This window comes from Xenopus tropicalis, chromosome 7 (assembly GCF_000004195.4).
Source record: "Xenopus tropicalis strain Nigerian chromosome 7, UCB_Xtro_10.0, whole genome shotgun sequence".
NCBI classification, from domain to species: Eukaryota; Metazoa; Chordata; class Amphibia; order Anura; family Pipidae; genus Xenopus; species Xenopus tropicalis.
The window spans coordinates 78,512,848-78,525,522 of NC_030683.2; the positions used below are offsets into that span (position 1 = coordinate 78,512,848).

The 12,675-nt window shown below is 37.2% G+C and overlaps 1 protein-coding gene across 2 annotated transcripts in view; it reads right to left on the minus strand.

Moving 5' to 3' along the window:
* grik4 (glutamate receptor, ionotropic, kainate 4) overlaps nucleotides 1-12,675 on the minus strand; it is a 339,069-nt gene that overhangs the window by 66,390 nt on the left and 260,004 nt on the right. The gene's annotated exons all lie outside the window — the stretch shown is intronic.

Genomic DNA, 12,675 nt, shown 5'->3' on the forward strand with positions numbered 1-12,675 from the left:
ATCCATAGGCTGAAAATCAGTCCTGTGTTGCAGTATCCCTAAAACAAGACTTCCCAGCATCTCCTGACAGCAAAAGCTTTCTTGTAGATATTAAAAGCTGTAATTGAGCAAAAAGAACCAATAGAAGTATTAGTTAGTTAGTTATTTATTAGTTATTTCTTAATAGAACATAATTTTTGCAGCCTTCTATTACTTCCTAAACAACAGAACTGAACATCCCTTGACAGCTTTGTGGGAAGTTAGAAAAAACATTTTTATACTCTCTTTAAATAGATACTGAAGCATGTCTCATTTATATTTCAAGAGAACAGGAGAACTCCAGCAACCAAAGTGGACAAGTAGACACGAGGACACCTGAAAAGGGCCAGTGATAAATAAGACAGAACTAAGGAATGCAGAAAGTCTGGGACCCCAAAAGAAGCTGAAAATGCTACATACATCTCAATAGCCAAGTCATTTGATCCTCAAACTCATAGCAGCTGCTTACAAGTATGAGTTGTCAATCTAAGTCTTATAGAACAGGTTATTCCTGCATCTATCAAGGGTGTTTCTTTGTAATAGACTATTCAGGGGCCATGGGATAAGGGTGCATAATCTGTCTGACCTAACCATAAACTGGCTCAGTTTAACCATTGTCCTCGCAGGAAAATCAATGACAGTTACTCCAAATTTACACGTATAGTCCATGGCTGTTAACAGTAATGTTTTCAGAAGAAAATTGTTTATGTTTGGCAAAAGGTGTTTGATTTTTGTTTTACATATTTAAAGATGGTCATGAAACTAAGAAAAACTGATGCTTTAAAGTGAGAAGAAAACATACAAGCTCCGCAGTACGTGTTAACCATCTGCTGCTCTGACATTTTCTCTGTTCCAATGAAATGTGTATGAGAATTGGCAATGCTTAGAAACAAACTATTCATATCTAATGGCGGACATATCAGTATTAGCAAATATTTTATGTTTTGTTATGCTCCTTTGGCAGAATTAAGATTATAATTAATTATTTTTTATAATTAAATGGTTTAGAAATGTTAAAGGCCTAAATGTGTTTATAAATAAAGTAATTTGAACTTTGACAGTTTTTGCATGATTAGAAAATATGATATTTTAATTTAAAATAACTCAATATGGCCATTTTTGTGCTTGAATATATGTAGGAGGGTCCTTTCTAAACCTTTAGTTATTTGTTCCCTGGCATTGAGTCAGCCAGCTAGAGTTCCTGATAAGTTAGTAACAAAGGTGTCAGGTTTCCCAAGGTAATTAAAAGGTAAGCTCTAGTTTGTCCTGCCTTATTTTTGGTTGCCCCACTTGCTGGAGGAGGTGAGGTGTGCTCCAGAGGACCTGAGCCTCTGGAAAATTAGAAGCAAGTGTCCGGGCAGATTTTGTCATAGTTCACTCTAGGAGTGGAAGATAGGTTCAGGATAAGCTAGTGAGCAGTCTTGAGCTCCAACAAGAAGATTAATGTGGGTTAAGCTGGCCATACACGGTAAGATTCACTTGCTTGGCTAGCCCAATTGAGATCTGCCCAATTTCAGGTCAGATGTTGGTCAGGGAGGCCCATCGTTCATGCCCATACACGGCAGATATGCTGCCGAAATGGTCTATCGGCAGCTAAAATCTGCACCTAAATGGGTAGGCTCAGGTCTAGATAGATCCTAGATCAACTTGCCTCTGTGGGCTTCGCCTAGTGATGGAGACTGGCAACCAGGAGGCATGCGTTGAGACAAAGATATAAAGGATATTTGTGAGTATTACTTGTGCTCTAACCTGATGCTGTGATTTATTCTTTAACATCAACTGAGGACACACCTCCCAACTTGTGAGACTGGCTTTGAGATTTATAAGATTTTTCATTAAACCCTTTAACTGTTTTTAAGAACCACTGGCACTCACAGTTATTGAAAGAATGAATGCTGTGTGTGGTATCGATGTTTTCTTGAACAAGGATAATACTTAAGGCAACTGTTATACTAAAATCTACAGTTAGGGGCTGATTCATCAAAGTACGAGTTTGAAAATTTGGATTAGATACGATAATTTTTGATGTTCGCAAATGTCATGCTTACAAAAAAATAATTTTAGTCAAGATAATATTGTATTTGCGATCTAAAAGTCATGAAATTTTCATATCTGAGCGATCGTAAACGGCAGGAAAACCCTTCTGACTTTGATCCTTCTGTGTATGATTTCTGAAGCCTCCCATAGGGCTCAATGGCACTCTGCAGCTCCAACCTGGCCCAAGGAAAGTCTCCCATAGGGCTCAATGGCACTCTGCAGCGCCAACCTGGCCCAAGGAAAGTCTCCCATAGGGCTCAATGGCACTCTGCAGCTCCAACCCGGCCCAAGGAAAGTCTCCCATAGGGCTCAATGGCACTCTGCAGCTCCAACCCGGCCCAAGGAAAGTCTCCCATAGGGCTCAATGGCACTCTGCAGCTCCAACCTGGCCCAAGGAAAGTCACGATACTGAAGCTTGAATGAATCTGAAACTTTCATACTCATTGCGACAATACAATTTTGTCACATAATTTTTGACGCACAGTTCTAGAAAGTTGCGCAAATTAGCGTAAAAATCGGTGAAAATACGCAAGGTAAGAAAAAAATATATATTTTTGTATTCGGAGGCAATCGTACTTTGATAAATGGGCCCCATAGTATCAATGTTGGTATATATATAGTTTATGTACAGTATGTAAGTGTACAGATAGGTCAGGATATGTGTGTGCTGGGTTCACTTGGAGGGGTTGAACTAGATGGACTTTGGTCTTTTTTCAACCCAACTTAATTATATAATTATGTAACCCTTTCTCCGTATTCAGTGAGAGCCACCTGAGTCTAACACCTTAAGGTTCTACCAGGAGTTGCTGGGAGTTAGACCCTTTGCCCGGGTCCAGATCCTAGTGTAATTGTAGTAGTGGAGCATTTTGGGGTACCCCCATCCACCTGTTGCATACATACATATATATATATATATATATATCTATGCCCAAAAAAAGTATGGGATCCATTGTCTGGAAACTGATTATCCAGAAAGCTCCACATTATGGGAAGGCCATCTCCCATAGACTCTATTTTAATCATATCAAATTCAAAGTTTAAAAAAAATATTTTTCCTTTTGGATTCATTTCATGTTTAAATGATTTTTTAGTTTACTTAAGGTATAGAGATCCAAATTAAGGAAAGACCCACTTATCCGGAAACCCCTAGGTACCAAACATTCTGGATAACAGGTCTCATACCTGTATTGCACCTCCCCAAATAGAGGCCAACTCCTATATATATATATTTTTATACAGTGATTCATTCTTATTGTAAAGCCTTATATTAGGAGGCTCCACCACCCTCCAAAAATGTCACCCAGCTCCCCTAGCCCAAGATTTTTACAGCATCATGCACTCTACAAACACACATACTGAAAATACAGGTCAAAAATATGCAAAGTGAATAAAATATTTTATAAATAGAGTATGTGATAAGAGAAAGGGTATCTATTGTTTAACAAGCATGAGAAGTCAGAAACATATACTTTATGCATATACACAGCAAGGAAACAATTCTGACTCAGAAATACAATTTAACCCAGCACTGAAAATGATTTAGTATTACTAAAAATGTTGTGATCATATTATATACTTGAATACATATAATATGTATTTATCTTTGCTGTTGTAAGAGTTTACAATTCAGTGATCTGATATATTTGTCAGCAGTCTAGATATTTTGCTCGTTTAATAGAAGGAATGCCTAAGCGTAGCATCCCACATCTCTGTCTATTTAAAAGTCCCGTCACAAACCAATATCTATCCTTGTTCCCTGTGCTCATTAAAATGCAAACTACAAAATCAATTTGGTTTCAAAGGAAGGCTCACAGCAGAGCAGCCCCAGTTATAAGACTCTGGCTAGAGTGTGTCTTGGGCGTTAGCAAAGGGTGTGAGCTGCCTGCTTTTTCCACATTATATTCTGATTTAAATGTGTTAGTTACCCAGCAAGGATTCTTTCACCATCTGCTAAGATGTTGCAGGCAGTATTTTCCATAATTAAGGGTACAAAATATAATACCATTATTCCCTTTATTCATTATGCCTAATAAGCACATAATGCAGGAAGATGTTAAGGGGCTATGTCAGATGTTAACTGTATACTGTCATCACATAATAATCCCCTTTTATTATAGTACCATTTATTCTTTTTTTCACACATGTTAATAGTGTTCTGCTATTGTTGCACATTAGAGTTTCAGGTTTTATATAGTTTAGAATTTGTTGACTCACAACTTTATAATAATGGCATGCCCATATTTCAGAGCTTTTGGGATAATCGGTTTCCAGATAATAGATCCATTCATTTTTCCTCAGCTAAGCCTCTTTTGGGGGATTGTAATATAGGTCACTAAAAGAAAAGACGTCTGCAGTGGGGATCAAAATTCAAATTGTAAACAATTTTGCCTTTGCATGAATGTAGAATAACTTTTGCAAACCCTTTGCCTTTCATGCAGGATAGTAGGATAGCGCCAGAGTGCAGTATATGTAATAAAACATATTAAGTCTCATTTTCTCGCTAACAATTACGCCATCTTCAAGCACGTCTTAAACATTTGCAATGCGAAATTAAAGTTCACAATGCAATAACAGTCTAATGAAAAATATTCCATTGCTAAATGCGAATTTTTATTCTTATTTGTGTGCAATTTTTCTGTTCTGTTTATTACATTGCCCCATTTATCTTTTTTATTTCTAAATCAGCCAAAGGCAGCTCCAAGCAGCAGGGTAGTATCTGTAAATGTTACTGAGCCATTCAGATATAAAGTAATTGATCATTGGATAGTGGCTCTGATCCTAAGGGCATTTCTAAAATTATTGCGATAAAGCAAGATAGGTTTCTTAAGTAACCAAGTATAGTCCCATAAGTATCAGGAAACTGATTCCACCATAGGCAAATGGTGCCTATCATTTTTCCAACAGTAATGAAAGACATTTGTTGCAAACATTACACATTGTCTTTAAGCAAAAGTATATACTTTTTATTTTTACAACAGTTTCAGTTAAATCTGAGAGGCCATGCACCTCTGTGTCTCATACTCAGGTGGTATTTGCAAAGCACCAGGAACAAATAAATAAATTGGACAGGTACCATAGCAAGAGCCTCACTAGTTTCTCTGGCCAGCAATTATGTTCCCAATGATCAATCTTGTGGGCCATCCTGACACATTAAATTGAATGACACAGCTGCCACAAAAAAGGATGGTACAGGGACAACCTTGCATAACAGAATGCTATTGCTACTCTACATACTGTCACTACTGCAACATGCATTGAGTATATACAATATACAGTATGTTTATCTATCTGTCTGTATAAACTTTATAGCAATTTGCTGGAGTGTAGGAAAATATGCCTATTATGCAAGTGAATTATAAATTCCTATTACTTGCCAAAGACAGAGGTTAACAAAATAAGATTAATGGTTTTACTTGACCTTAACTCTAGATTAAATTAAGTTAATGTCACCTTTTTTTCTTCATAATCAAGGACATTTTTATTTCCATTTCTACAATTACTTTTGTTGCAATATATTTCCCCTTACTCTCTGTCTATGCAGTGTAAGAGGATTTATCAACATTCTGATTTTCGTGGTTTTAGAGGTTTTTGAAACTACAAATAAACACAAATCATGAAATAAAATACGAACGTCAGTAAATAAGCCCCTAATTGTCTAGCCAGGTATCCTCCAGAACTAAATATTGAAATAGATGATACCATTTTAGGGTCAATATAAGAATGTTACAATATGTATCTGTAAATTTTAAAGCTTATGCAACAGGACATCTTTGATTTTGATCCATTAAAAATTATAGGGTATCATTTGCTATAGGGTATCAGTCACCCAATAAGCATATCACTGACATGGATGGCATCACTGCACACCATTTTATTACATTTTTTCTTTGTTTGAGAGTTATCAGCACTCATTTTTATAAGCAAGACTGCGGAGTAGTGATGAGCGATTTTTTTCGCCAGGCATGGATTAGCAGCGAATTTCCACATTTGGCCATTGCGCGGAAATTTTTGCTGTTGCTTGTCATAAAAGGCCGACAAAAAATATACGCAGGCGACAAAAAAAGACAACAAAAAATGCTTTTTGCAAATTTTTCTCCATTTCGCGAATTTTCTTGCCGTTTCACAAATTTTATGGCAAAGCGAAACGGGACGCTCATCACTACTGAGGAGCTTATGTAAAACCCCTAACTTAAAATGGTTGTTAACTACATTTATTACAGAGATGACAGGAGTAGTGGTTTCTTCATTACTTTCTACAACCCGATTCAAAATTATGTACAGATTTTGCTCTAAATGAGTTAAGCAGTTATCTCGATCATCCTCAGGTTTTTATGGCCTCAGTTATGTGCAGTGCAGCAGTTACACAAAGCTTTGGCCTGTCTGATTTAGAAAGATTTAATATACAATGAAATGAGGCATCTCGTTTTTCTGCTGCAGAAGGTAGATATAAGAATTTTTTAAAACAGAATTGGATAAACCATAGGGAAGAATGGAAGTAGAGTAGATCTTTAGAGGCCAAAAGTAAGAAAAAGGGGGTAGAATGTTTTAAATGTGCCTTTAACATGATGTCCACGCTCTAACTTTTCCTTCCAGGTTTTTACTTATGCACGCTCCTGCTGACTTCTCACCTGTATCTGACACAGATTATAACTGTAGCAAGGTAAGGAGCCACAAGAACTTGGGCAGGTCATTATTATAATTTATTTATAAATGATTTATTTATAAAGTGCAAGAATATTTAGCAGTGATGTACAGTACTGTGGGACATAATTCAAATAATGTAACAAACAGAAAAAACCCAGTCTTAAATAATACAACAAGCATGAATAAATTAAACTATGAAACCAGAAGACCCTACCCTGAGTGCTCTACACCAGTGAACGGAGCCTAAAATGAATGGTAAGATCACCAGTGTACAGAAAGTGATCAAAAAATTCAATAAAAATCCCTCTAAAAAGAAAATATTTACATGCCTCATAATAACACATAGCACAGTCTTAATCACAGATATGAGAGAGTAAGGAATTGTGTGTGGAGTTGTGCAAATAACTCTTGTGTCCGTTTGGTCAATTATGGATCCAGAACTGCCGGTTTAATAGCATAGATACAACTTAATAATTCAGAGCCTTACATTCAGTCTTGTAGACAGCCTGTTTTGAGATTTTTAGCTTAGTACATTCACAGAAGAGGCCCTAAAAGAGACCCCTTGGACAGATTAACTAGTGAAGAGGGCCTGTTAGAAACATAAATAGCATGAGAACCATGATAAAGCAGAACCACTAACATATATGACATGGCTGATAGTATCCCATCCTGCTGCTAGATGGGTTTTGTAACTGTAAGAAAGAATGCGGTCCTTCAGTGATTGCTTTAGGTAAATAAAATGAGGCCTCTTAGCACCTTCATTAGTAAATTAGCCTCTAAATGACTCTAGTTAGATTAGTGGGATATTTGAGATAAAAACATAATGAAAGTAAGAAGTACACTGCTACAGTATGCCACTTTTCCACACTATTATTATGTTTGTAATGAATAGCACACAGCTGCCAAAACACCTTGTGACATGTTAAAGTGCAGAGCAGAATTGAAACAGTGACAAGGAGCTGTTTAACTCTAATGGCTTATGCACATAGGCATTTTGTCACGACTGAGTCATGTTTGAGACAAAGATTTGATAGCATTGAAGATCATGAGCTAATCCCCTTTGTTCTATCAGTTTGTACCCATGAGCCTTCAAGCCTTTGTTTTGGTACAGTTGCTATTTATCACAGCATCCTCTGGTTTTGCAATACAAAGAGAATAGAAAATAATTTCCTCTAGATGTATTTAAATGCATTTGAACAAACTCACATTCCAGCCATTGTGCCTATGGGTATGACATACATGGCTTGTATACACAATTTTGAAGCTTCTATATATATCAATTTTGAAAATGTCAAATGAGCTTTGTCACTCGTGAGAGAGGCAACAACCCTTGGGCAACAAAGTGCCACATATGCTATTGCCCTTAAGATAAGAATCATTTTACTGTAAGTTTTAACATTAACAAACTTTGTGTACACAGGAGTTTCTAATGTGTTTTGTAAATGTGGCATCAGAATTTTTTTACCTTTTCATTTTGTACAGAGACAGCAATTGTTCAGCGCTTTCAGGCAAGTACAGCAAACTTTTCCAATGCTTTAAACTTAGAACAGTCATGGAAACAAAAATTTTGTAAACCACTATGCTTTGGCTGATACACTGGTGCTTGACATGGTCACACACACACAACAAAAAGTCAACAAAAAAATTTGGCAAGTAAGTAGCAAAGTAAGTGCTAATATTCTCTAATGTTATAGCAAAAAAAGCAAGCTCCACTATTTGAGTCAAGTTTTTCATAAGATAGCAGATGAGAAAACATCTTGAAAAGTTGCACATTATATCAGTAGTTCTTTTTTTTTTTTTTTTTTAATCAGTCTCAAATTTTGATAAATCTGCCCCTAAAGGTTTGTGTTATTTTTATTAAATATTATGGGTCATTTACCTTCTATAACACATGCAATGGCCATGTTTTGTACCCACAATGCACCATTTTATGCAGGCGCCACAGGGAGTTGTGCCTTATGTAGTTGTTGGCAATATGGTTACCATCATTTGGCACAAGAGTAATATATGCCCAAAATGTTTGGTGCAGCTTTGCTGTGGTGATTGGTGCAGGCCTCCCTGGGAAACCTGGAGCTACCAATAGGCATGACTGTTGAGGGGAGTGTTGCCACCAAGTGCAATTATATGGAATTGCTAGAATTGCATATTGTCTTTTCCCATAGCCTTTTGTATTTCCTTTAGCAAGACTAGACTGTAAATATTAACTGTGTTGGCAAGAGAAAAAAAAAGCTGGACTTAATTACATGGAATAGGCATGGAGGATTGCTGACCCTTGTTTATTTAAACAAATTTCCAATTAGTGTAAATAAGGGATAATACTTTCTACAGAGATGGCAGATAAAATATTGACTGATGCAGATTTGTGCGGGTACTAGAAATATTACTCAATGCACTCAGTGCATAGACACTCCTATTTAACAACAACTTTCATTTTTATTTTTTTTAATCAACAAAGCCATGGATATCTAATAACAGACATACAAAAGCATACATACATACAAAAGCAAATCCTATTACATCTGATTTACTGAAATTGGTTCCATGGAATGCACAAAAAAACTCGTAATGAACATTTCCCAACTGAGTGGGACAATCTTTGCCACCTTAGAGTGGCTTAAAAGTTACCAACAGTTGTAGCCACTGTTTCCACTAATAACCTTGAGTTCAATTTGTTCTGAAGTTATCCATTTGTTGCATTTCAGTGGAAAGACTGCTGAAATTACTTTTGACTAAAGCATGAGTAAATATGGTTAAAATGGGCAAAAATTTTACATTCTTGTCAAATCAGGTTTATTTTCTAAGTTCAATTCTGTTTTTATAAATATTTAAAAGGAACTAGAAAGGGAAGTTTGAGAACAAACTTGATGGGTTGAAAAACGTGAAGTCACTGAATAAAATCTGATCTGTTGTTGGCTCCGCCCACTTTTTCTAACCTTGGACCACAGTTATATAGTAAAAACCACTGTGCAAAGTTTGGGGACCCTGGTTTTAATAGTGTCTGAATGGCAGCAACTAAAATTTCCCCACTGAAATTTGATTGGCTGTTGGTGGCTCCGCCCACTTTTCAAAACTAAAACTGCAGTCCCCTAGTGACCAAGTGTAAAAAGTTTGGGGACCCCAGTGTTATTACTATGAGAATGGCAGCAGGTTGAATTTCCGCCAAATCAATAGGTAAAATCTGATCAATAGGTAAATCCGCTCACTTTTGGGCATCCAGCAATCATCATATTTTCATTCAGGCTGACCCCATGACTATGTTATTCAAGTTTGGGAAATGTAGCCTCAAAGCTGTAAGATTGGCAGCAGTTTTTAATTTCCCCATAAAAGTCAATGGGTAAAACTTGATTGGCTGTTGTTGGCCCCTCCCACTTTGGGGTCATCCAACAAATGTCGCTGTTTCATTCGGGGTGACCCCATTATTATGTTATTCAAGTTTGGGGGGTGTAGCTTCAAAGCTTTAAGAGTGGCAGCAGTTTGAAAATCTTCCCTGTCAAAGTCAATGGGAAAATTGGGGGGTTCGGAGCGGCGCCACATAAAGACGGGGGGCGGGATCGCTTAGAAAAGCACAAGCAACCTGCTCCGCTATAGGGTAAAGAAGTGTGGGGAGTTTGGGTGTTGTACCCCTAAAACTGTAGGAGGAGTAGCGTTCGGAAAATGGGGGGAGCTAAGAAGAAGAAGAAGCGGAAGAATAAGCCAAAGTCGAAGAACAGTCTGTTGGGGTTTTCAACCCAACACAATAAATAGGATATGTCATGAAAAATGGCTGACTTTGTATTATGGAATGTTGATTAATGGATATTCCTTTCTAACCTGCTTTTTGGTAGTATATGCTGGAGCTGTAGAACAGGCATATCAGAATGTTACCTGTCCATTATGCGACCCTTCTGTATATTTACTAACACAAATGTTATATATTTCATTTATAGAGACATGTTACTTAGCACTTTACAGAAAGTGATTATTGTTCACATGAGTCTCTATCCCAGAGGAGTTTACTATCTAGGGTCCCAATCAGATTCATATAACACAAACAATAGGGTCAGTTTCATATATTAAAGACCGTAAGCTAAAGCCACACAGGCAGCACCTGGAGCCATTGTGTCAGCCATAGTGCAGGCACACAAAGCGGAATTTGGGCGAAATTACTTGCACACCTGGGCTGATACAATGGCTCCGGGTGCAGGTACAACAAAAAGATTTTTGAAGCATAGGGGCAGATTCTTGGCCTACATTTATCAGCAGGCTGAGAATCTGCCCCATGTGACTTCAGCCTTATACTCTGTAGATAATCCTTGAGTAATAACCCTTGCTCTTTTTCTCTTTGAACTCTATGTACAATACTGTGATCCATAGTGCAACATCCAATACATTTAAACCACAGCAAATCATTATTTAGCTTTGGCAGTTTTTAGCAAACTGGAAACTGTACAGTTGTTTCTCTGCCACTCTGAAATAACACATTCCACTGCTGAAATATCTGTGTAATCATTCTGTACAAAAACATTGATTCATTACATCTGGGCACAGTGGGGCTTATTATTCTAAGTGTGTAAGCAAGAAAAGGTAATATGTTCTGCTCTGAGATTTCTGGGGCACTCCATGATGGCAGCTTCAAGCTAAAAATATTTAATAAGTGTGACTTTAAAACAATCCCCCAAAAAATCCCTTTTCCTTTCCTTACATCTAGAACAATGATGCAGCGTCAAAGCAGACCCATAATTTGACAGGTGAAACTGCCAGCCAGCAGCCTGCTCCTATTAGAATCAACCTTGGCAGCTGTAATGAGAAATTTCTAATGCTCCTGCCCACTGAGATAAGATACTACCGCAGCTGAGATTTTTTTTTCTTATTGCTGCTTACACAGGCTGGAACATATTTACTAAAAATAAGGATTAAATTCATTCTGTTAAACCCCTCCTCTGGTTAAATTTTCCTGTGCATTATTTATTATAATATTTTATCCTACCAAACTGCACTGATGAGACTGGGTGAGAGTAGCCAGGAGAAACTTGTTTGGAACAAAGATACTCTTAAGAACACAGAAAACACAAAAGGAAGGTTATTTTAGAAAGAGAAAGAAAATGATTAGTGCTTGTTTTGCCATGTCCTTTTCTAACCTTGAGAAGGTTGTTCGATTTATACTTTTGTATATCTGCCTCAGCTGATAAATGTATACAGGTATGGATCTCTTATCTGGAAACCCCTTACCCAGAAAGCTCCAAATTATGGGAAGGCCATCCCCCATAGACTCCATTTTAATAAAATAATTTAAAGGAAAACCTAAGTAAGCTTTACCAGAAAGGTCTATGTAAATACAGCCATAAGCACTCACAGAAATGCTGCTCTGAGTCCTCTATCAAAAGAAACACAGGATTTATTTTCTTCTTTTGTGTACACATTTTCTTTGGTATCAATCTTCCCTCTCACAAAAAAATCCTTCAGGTCACAGCACGGGTACTTGTTTGCTCCTCTCCTTCTTCTTCGTCCCTTTCCATCTTTCCTCTCTCAGCCTCCCATCTCTCCTCTCTCCCCCTCCCAACTATGCTGTAATCTGAGCTTTCAGCAGCTAGAGCAGCAGCACAGAAGTTACTGAGACTAAGCTTAAATGGCAGCTGATATCTTAAACAAACAGAAGGACCTTCTAGGGCTGTTTACTCAGGTATGGTAAAGCTTTCTGCAGAATCAATATAGCATTCTAGCTTGCACTATTGTGGCTAATGTATTGGCAATAAAATGCCTTTCTTTCTACTTTAAATTTTAAAAAATGATTCCTTTTCTTGCAAAAATTTGCGAAACCTCAGAAAAAATTGGTGAAATTATGAAAAATTTGAAAACCCAACTTTTTTGACAACCACAATTTTTTTTACGTGACCGCTAATTGTCCGTAGCAAAATTTTGTGGGCGTTTCGTGAAAAAATGTGCAGATGGCAAAATGCAGAATTTCGCTCATCACTAATAATTTATCCTTACTGGAAG